The sequence below is a fragment of the Pezoporus flaviventris genome, unplaced genomic scaffold (genome assembly GCF_033815535.1).
Source record: "Pezoporus flaviventris isolate CSIRO_AGI_PZ_B2104156 unplaced genomic scaffold, CSIRO_AGI_Pfla_v1 ptg000086l, whole genome shotgun sequence".
In the NCBI taxonomy this organism is placed as follows: Eukaryota; Metazoa; Chordata; class Aves; order Psittaciformes; family Psittacidae; genus Pezoporus; species Pezoporus flaviventris.
The window spans coordinates 2,052,737-2,060,576 of NW_026892634.1; the positions used below are offsets into that span (position 1 = coordinate 2,052,737).

General features: G+C 39.9%; 1 long non-coding RNA gene across 1 annotated transcript; it reads left to right on the forward strand.

Moving 5' to 3' along the window:
* The first annotated feature begins 300 nt into the window (after positions 1 to 300).
* Positions 301 to 761, forward strand: LOC133280715 (uncharacterized). The gene is made up of 3 exons (XR_009747273.1): positions 301 to 430; positions 542 to 588; positions 654 to 761. It is a non-coding gene; the product is annotated as an uncharacterized LOC133280715 (long non-coding RNA).
* Positions 762 to 7,840: the final 7,079 nt, after the last annotated feature.

Genomic DNA, 7,840 nt, shown 5'->3' on the forward strand with positions numbered 1-7,840 from the left:
AAGAACAGCTGCATCTCCAGGAGTAACCCCACCATTCTCAGCTTGCCTCTGGCACTGCAGAGTTTGAGTGTCCCATGCCCTTGTGCTGTAGATGTAGGATAATGGAGAAGGAGGAAGGGACAAATCCACAGACCTGCAGCCAGCGCATTGCCTGCAAAGTTTAGTAGCACAAGTGCACAGCTGTGATTAACAAGGCTCCTGATTTCCAGCTAATGTTTTAATTCCACAGCATATAGGTGTGTTACCTAACCTCCATCTGTCTTGCTGTGAATAAATGATATCTCCAGTGTTTCTTATTGGCAGGATTATAGCATGTCTTTGGATAATGTTCTTAGGAATAAGCACAAAAAAATTGCCGGCTCAGTTCCCACAGAGATATGAGCCTAACTTGGAACATATCACTTGTTCTACCTGCTCCTGTATTTTCCAAGTACTGAACAACAACTTATTTCCTCAACACCACTTGAAATCCTTTCAATATTCTTACTCATTAATTGCAAAAGGAAAAATTAAGGTAGAATTAAATTTTTGCACTTTGCAGTAGACATCTGAGGGAAGGAGGGAAGCAAACTAGTTCAGAAAAAGCAGGTCATAACCCTTAAACCCCCCCCCAATGTTTACATGCCTTAGTAGCTGAATGACATTGCTAGTAGGCATAAGTATATGTTGGTGATTTTGATGCCAGGCTGGTGGAAAGAACCAAGACTTTTTTAACCCTCTAAAGTTCTTTCAGGTCATGAACTCTGTCAGCAGCAGCTACCACAAATTGGCATTTCCTGAAGGAAGAATGAATACACAGCATTTTCTCAAAGCTGCAATACGTTTCACTTATAATATAGTTAAACTTCACCAGAAATAAGTGTCACCCTCTAGCCTTAAGAATTCATTCCTCTTTTTTTTCAGACGAGGTGTTATTTGGACTTTTTTTACTTACTCAAAGTAAGTTTTACTTCTTTATCCTTAAACAATTTCTATTCTTTGTCAGGAATGTGGAAATACATATTTCCTCTAAGGAACAGGGATGATTCAAGATTCTGACAGGTAAAATATTGTGGAAAAATAAAGCAATGGATGTTGGGTTCTGAGCATGCTGGTCCACGGACATGAAGATAATCTCCATCATGTAACTTCATACCCTTTAATTACTTATTTCTGGCCAATTTTCGGCAGAAACTGTCAATCAATCCACATATCCACTGGGGGGGGAGGGTGGGGTTAGAAAAAGAGGAAAGTTGAACTGGAGAAAAAACAAAGATGTGAGGTTTTATATCCAATTACATACAACATTTGTGAACTCAAGATACTGAAAACTAACTTTCAGAAATGGGAATGGGAAAAAGGCTGAACCTGTCCTTCCATATCTATCAACACGTACAAAACATGCCCTTAATAACTTTTTATTATTTTTTAACTAGTTGTTTTACTAGTGGTTAAGCAGGTGTGGCCCAGGACAAAGCGAAACACTGAAAGTTGTTGGCCTCGGCAAACAGCAGTTTTGTGTTAACAATGACAAGATTAGCAGCAAGAGAATCGGAGGTGGAGACTTTTGAAAGCTTGTCAGATTTTTGTTTCACGTAAGCAAAGCAATGTGTGGGTGGTAAAAATCCAACCCTTGCTACAGGCAAACTTGGGAAATTCAACTCTAGAGTTAGAGATCAGTTACCTGCACAGTTTTTGTCATCTGTTTTATTGTAATTGACTAAACAAGAATTTGAGGCAGATAATGTTTGTGGATAAAGAATTTATTAGTGGCTTTAATCAACAAGGAGGAAATACCAAGGTCTCACAAACTAACTTACATTGACCATCTGAAAGTCTATCAGCTCTTTTACAGCTAACCTCCCCTGGTTTTGTCATAAGATTAGGACGGTCATGACATCACTGATATGCATGGCATCACCAGTGGTTGTTTCATCAAGCAGAAGAAATACTACCATTAGACTAGTGTGTTTTAATTAATTGTTGTAATTCAGGAAAGGAGTGCTAGACGTGTTTACTGACGTTATAGTCAACAGGCATACTGACGGTCTTCTGATTGTTTCCAAAACTGTTATGTAACCCATGGGACTGAGATAATCATAAACATAACAAGATCTCTTTAATATCAGAGCTTGATAATTTGTTTGAAACTGGAGGTAAGGATTTTTATTTATTCTGAAATTAATAATCTAACTTGAGTTCGTTTTAGCCAAGCTCTTGCGTTTCTCTAGAACTTTGGTAGTGGTTTTAAAAGAACTGATCTTTGATATCATTAGTTCAGTCATAAATGCTGCCAGTTCCTGAGAGCACTTTTAAGTTCCTACTCTTCAGTAATTTCTTGGAAGTCAACAGCAGTGCTAGTGTGTCTGAATTTTGGCAAGATTATTCCTGAGACACCTTAATAAGCTCAGATTTTATAAGATACAAGTAACTGTGGTTATGATACACTTCAGCAAGATGGTGTTAAAAAGACATTGTCCCTCAAATCTCTTACACACACAAAAACCCTGAGTAAAAAAAGAATAAGAGTCCCCCCACAAAAATAAAAAATAAAACAACCCCAACCCTAACTGTAGTGTGGCAGCTGCTCTATCCAGAGCTGGAACCCAGCATTTAGTCTTGGTCTCACCACTTTCTACCTAATAGCCAAATAGTTAATTAAATGGGGATGCATCTACAAGTGTACCCACAATGCAACTAAGATAGTCTAGCAGCTAGCTGCCTCCAAAATGGCCAGACGTGACTCTTGTGCCCACTTTGACCATTGGGCTGACTTGTGCAAGTTGTCTTGAAACACTAGGCTGGCAGAAGTTGAGTCCTACAGAAACAATGGGGCACCTGCGGCCTGTAGCTCTCCTGGCATGAGGACAACAATGGCTGGCAGGGCATGGTAGGAGCATCCAGGTGGGGGCAGGCAGGGCACAGGAGCAGTCCTTTGGGTAATACCAGGCCTTCAAGTGGCTTTAGCTCTATCTTTAAACCGCACAAATATCCACAGGGATAATTTTAACTCTGCCTGCCAAGAAATGCAAACCAACTTTTGTTGTTTGCTACTGGACAGATAGAAGCCAACCTTTACTTTTCCTCTGCTGTGGGCTCACCCTCTTTTTTTTAATCTGGCATCCCTGTTTCTTAGCATGCAACACTTGTGCCAGGAGTAAGCATGCTCATCCAGGTCCAGTGTCTAGGAAACAGAACCAGCTTATTTAAATCAGACCCACCATAATGCCCTTCCAAGGACCTGCATATAACAGACATATATGATCTTACACGTGGCTTTTCTGGGTAGGATTTAGCCAGGCCGTTCCATGTTCAATACAGCAAAATGCTAATCAACACATGTAATTAATTGGCGTCTATACATAGGGCCTGAAGCCTTAATTAACATTCCTCTCTGATTAAATTATCACTGATGATTCCAAGTCTCAGGTGAAACTGAGTGTTGGAGGTTTTTACTGCTTGATCTTCCACCCCCCTATCTCCCAGGACTTCAAAGAGAATATGAGGTCCATTTCTTAAATCCAATGGAACTTTGCCATGCCTGTTCTTCCCTGGCCATATCTCCTACAGCAAAAATTCCCTCACTTAGATGTTTTGCCTGCCTCACAGTTCCTTGATGTTGCCAGACCTCTGAGTTAGTTTTATAAAAGGTTTAAAAGTCTAGCCCATTATTTTTCAATGTTAAAAGTTACTGGTTTTATATTTGTGGTGTTTTGCAAAGAGAAGGGAAGACGACTTCTATAGCAACATGTACAAATAATTCCAGTCGTTTAAGTGAACAATGTTTGTTGTAACTTTTGCTACCCTCAAAGTCAATTCTCTGGCCTTAAAAAATCTTTTTATTGTGTCATTGTCATAGTTTGTATTTTCTATTGTATTTTTGTCACTTATCTCCCAAGCAGCTAAATGTCTTAAAAAGTAACTATGTATAAGTCTAGCTAAATCTGCATGTGTAATAACAGGCTATTTCCTCAAAATCAGTATGGGTTTATATAGACAAAATCCCCAAAGCATTCTAAATTATTACAGTAACTCAAATGTTAGTATATTGAACTTTGCTAAAATATGGGTTTTTTTTCAAAAAATGAAGGTAGACATAATCCTACCCAGCCGCCTCATGTGATGAACAAACGTGTCCAAGTACTTGATGAAGTGCTTGGAAAACTACCAGGCTGAGATGATTAATAGTGAGGAAAGAGGTATGCACTTCTAGGTTCTCAGCCAAACTTCCTGCTGCCTAGAAAAGCATGATGACTTGATAGCTGACCTCAAGCTCTAAAGTCTGTGTGATTAATTTTTTTTTGCTGTGTTATCACCTCCTTCAAGGAGACCAACATAGGGTAAAACTGATCATAATGAGTCCCTAACATAAAATTTTCATAGATGCTGTGGTAATGGGAACATCCAGAGGTTTCTCACTTTTATAAGGCCATATACAATACCAAAAAGTCTCATTTCAGCTACACACACTGAAAAGGTTTTCAATACTGAGGTTTTCTTTTCTATAAAATAAAGACAATAGCATATCTTTATCACTTAGATGAAATGAATGTTGAGAAATGTGCTTGGGTACTCATAGAGAAGTTGTTACAAATGCGCAAAGATTTTTGTACAAAAGTGCATGTTGATTTAGATCGTTATTCTAGTAAATTGTGTGTCATATAAAGAAAACTGATTTTGTCTAGGTATCTTCTGCTGATTTGCAACTTGCAAATGTTTCTGATAGTTTAATTCTAGTCTCTGGAACCACGGAAAACAAATGTTTCAAAATCTTGTAAATTTGCATAAGGTGGGGAGACAAATTTCCTTCTATCTTCTCTGCTTATCTCTATCTCCCTGTGAATTGTAATTCACCTTTTAGCTCATCTTTATTCTATATGTATTTCTTTTTCATATTTTCATAGTTCTTTACAGCTATCCAAGCTTAATAAATTTCACCATAACTTGTTACTGCAGCTCTGTCTCAGAAGGAAAATAAGTGTACACACTTAGTAATTAGTAGCTCGCATTAGTGGGGGAAAATAACGACTTATTACAAAATCTGTCTGAAAAACGAGACCATGCTTTCTATTAGAGGCACTATCAGTATAGCTTACAATTGGAAAACAACCTCATGGAGGATTTATTTTTTCAGAAAGTTGGGGAGATTTTTGGTTTGGTTTGGGTTTTTCTGTTTGTTTTGCTTTGGTTTTGGGTGTTGTTTGGTTTCATGGCTTTCTGGGAAAAAAAGGAGAATAAACCCAACAACCAGTAGTATTTGCTATCTTTGAATTCAAGATTCAAGTTTCTAGGAAAGGCAGGAGACTAAATATGTTTTACCCACTAGCCTAAATTGTCCTGAGTTATAACCACAGCCTCCAAGCAAGCATTTGCCTGCAACTTTGGGTGGACCATTTGGTTGATTACCTCCTGATTAGGTGCTAGGACAAGAAATACTTTCTGGCAGGCAGATGTTGCAGAGGGGAGAGGGTATAAAGTAGGTTCCCAAGGTAGGAAGGAAAATATATGAAATAGTTCCTCATAGCCAGGAAATGTTGATGCTGTTTCATGGTCCAAGTTTGGCAAAAGATTGCGGTGTAAGAAGCAGATGGAGGCATGTTCCCTCTTTTTCATCTGTGACCTACCACATGTGAAACAACCAGAAGCTACGGTACTGCCTGTACACAACCAGAAGTACTGCCTTTACCACTACTACCTCTACAGACAAGTCTGGATGCTGCTGCCTCTTTAATACAGACCGATGATGTTTGACACCTGATATGCAAAAAGTGCTGTCTAAAGAGAGTCAGATGGGCTTTCCCCAGTTAATTAGGGTTGGTTGCTGTTCTTAACCTGTTGTTTACAAGGACTCTGTAGCTTTGCCTGCCCAGTCTGGATAATACGCAGCTTTCAAGTACTTACGGCTGATTTTTGGCAGTGCAGTTAGGGCTATTTGTGATGATTATTCAGCAGCTTCTAGAGCAGAATGTAGTGAATCACCTTTTGCAGTAAATATTTCCTTAACAAGCTTGGAGTGTAAAGCAAGACCTGTTTGACGTGCTCTGGTTAAGTCTCAGTGTTGCTAAAGTTGACTGATGAATCCTCAAAGAAGGGCACGGATCCCTGCCCCTCCTTTACAAGCATGTCCTAAGTGATTGATAGTTGAGTCAGCGTTATGTTAAAGAGTCACCCTAGCTACAGACCTTAGCTTAGAGTGCTCATCAATCCCTGACCAGAAGCTTTTTGCTATCTATGAGTGTATGAATGTGCAATACTCTTGCTTCACGTCCCACACAAGATCCCTAGTCAATTCTGAGTGCAACCAAAGACAGGCAGTAACTCTTACTGTCAGAAACTGATCTATGCTGCTTAAGAGAGAGTCATAGCTGGGTTAGGGAAGTGTTAGATAAGTTCCCAGTGACAAAACAGTGTCAAGAAGACACACACAGGATCAGTGATTAAGGCAGGGGACTGAAGTCACAGTATTCTCCAGTCACTGGGGCAGAGGAAGAACTTGAAGGGAAGCAAAAAAAAAACAACAAAACAAATCAAAATCAAACCAACTTAAAGATGGTAAGGAGAAGCCCACATATCCTTCACCCTCCTTTCTTGCTCTGAGGAATGATCTCTCATTTCACAGATGCCAAACACCAGGTAGTCTTACACTGTGCCAATGCCATCATCATAGGCCAGGTGGTTCCTCTAAGATAAGAAAAGGGGAAAAGGTCAAACTCTGTTACTCTGTTCTGTACCTGCCCTGCTGAGGAAATATGTCTTTGATCCATCACATTTTCTACGAAATTACCACTGGGGTAAGGGCTTTTTTGCAGGGCAGATAAATAGCAGTCGGTCTGAATCACTCGGCTGCCCTGTCGCTGCTCATTGGCAAACATTTCGATCTGACAGCAGCAGGCTCTGATGAGATGCTGAAAGACTTTCATAAATGCCTCCTTTGCTGAGTAAATATTTTTTTTGGACATTGTGATGCAGCAATATGACAGGTCTCATCTGTGATACCAGCCTTGTCTGTACAAGTAAGTATGACTTTAATCCAAGTAACCCAAGCCTTTGACACAGACTCAATCATTTCAAATTCACACAGTGCGTGAAAACAAGAAAACCTATGTGTCAGACCAACCTACCCAGAGCTTTCTAGAACTCCCCAGGTTCCAGCCCTGAAAAGTTAATTTCCTTTTACCCCTTAAATCTCTCTTCCATGTTGGGACATGACCCGCATGCATACTCTCTCTGTTTTACCCTTTTATTTCTCTGTTCTTTTGCCATGTATCTCTGATATTCCCAAATTTATTACCAGGAAACCAACAGGTGTTTGACAGATGGCAATTTGCCTGCTATTAATTGCTGGGAAACTGCTCACTCAGAGATCTTATCCCTTCATTTTCTACTCCTTATACTAATTGGCATGCTTGATTGGTGATAAGGAAGAATAATTAGATATAGATGGAACATTTTGACTGATGCAATCTACACTGCAAATACCTGTGCAGCAATAATCGCAACAGCACAGGAGCTGGGAGGAAGCTTTGCACAGAGACTGGTGCATGACCTTCAGAGGGGCAGAAAGCTGGTGAATTACTGTATATCTTCCCAGAGCTGCCTGAGATATCCACGCATACCAGAAGGTATTACTTTAGGAGGTACTAAATTAGCATTGTTATAGAACTGCCTTCGGTGTCCAATGCCTTTGGGAGAAGGAAGCCTCCAAAGCCCTTTAAACAAATTAAGCAGGCCCGTTATGGGAGGCAAGTAAGAAGCTGTTAGCTGCAGCCAATCCCTCACCAGGGAAACAATATGTGTGCACACCTTTCAATGTTCAATGCTTTCCTCTGAGTAGGGCAATCCCTGACATCTCTGTGGATGC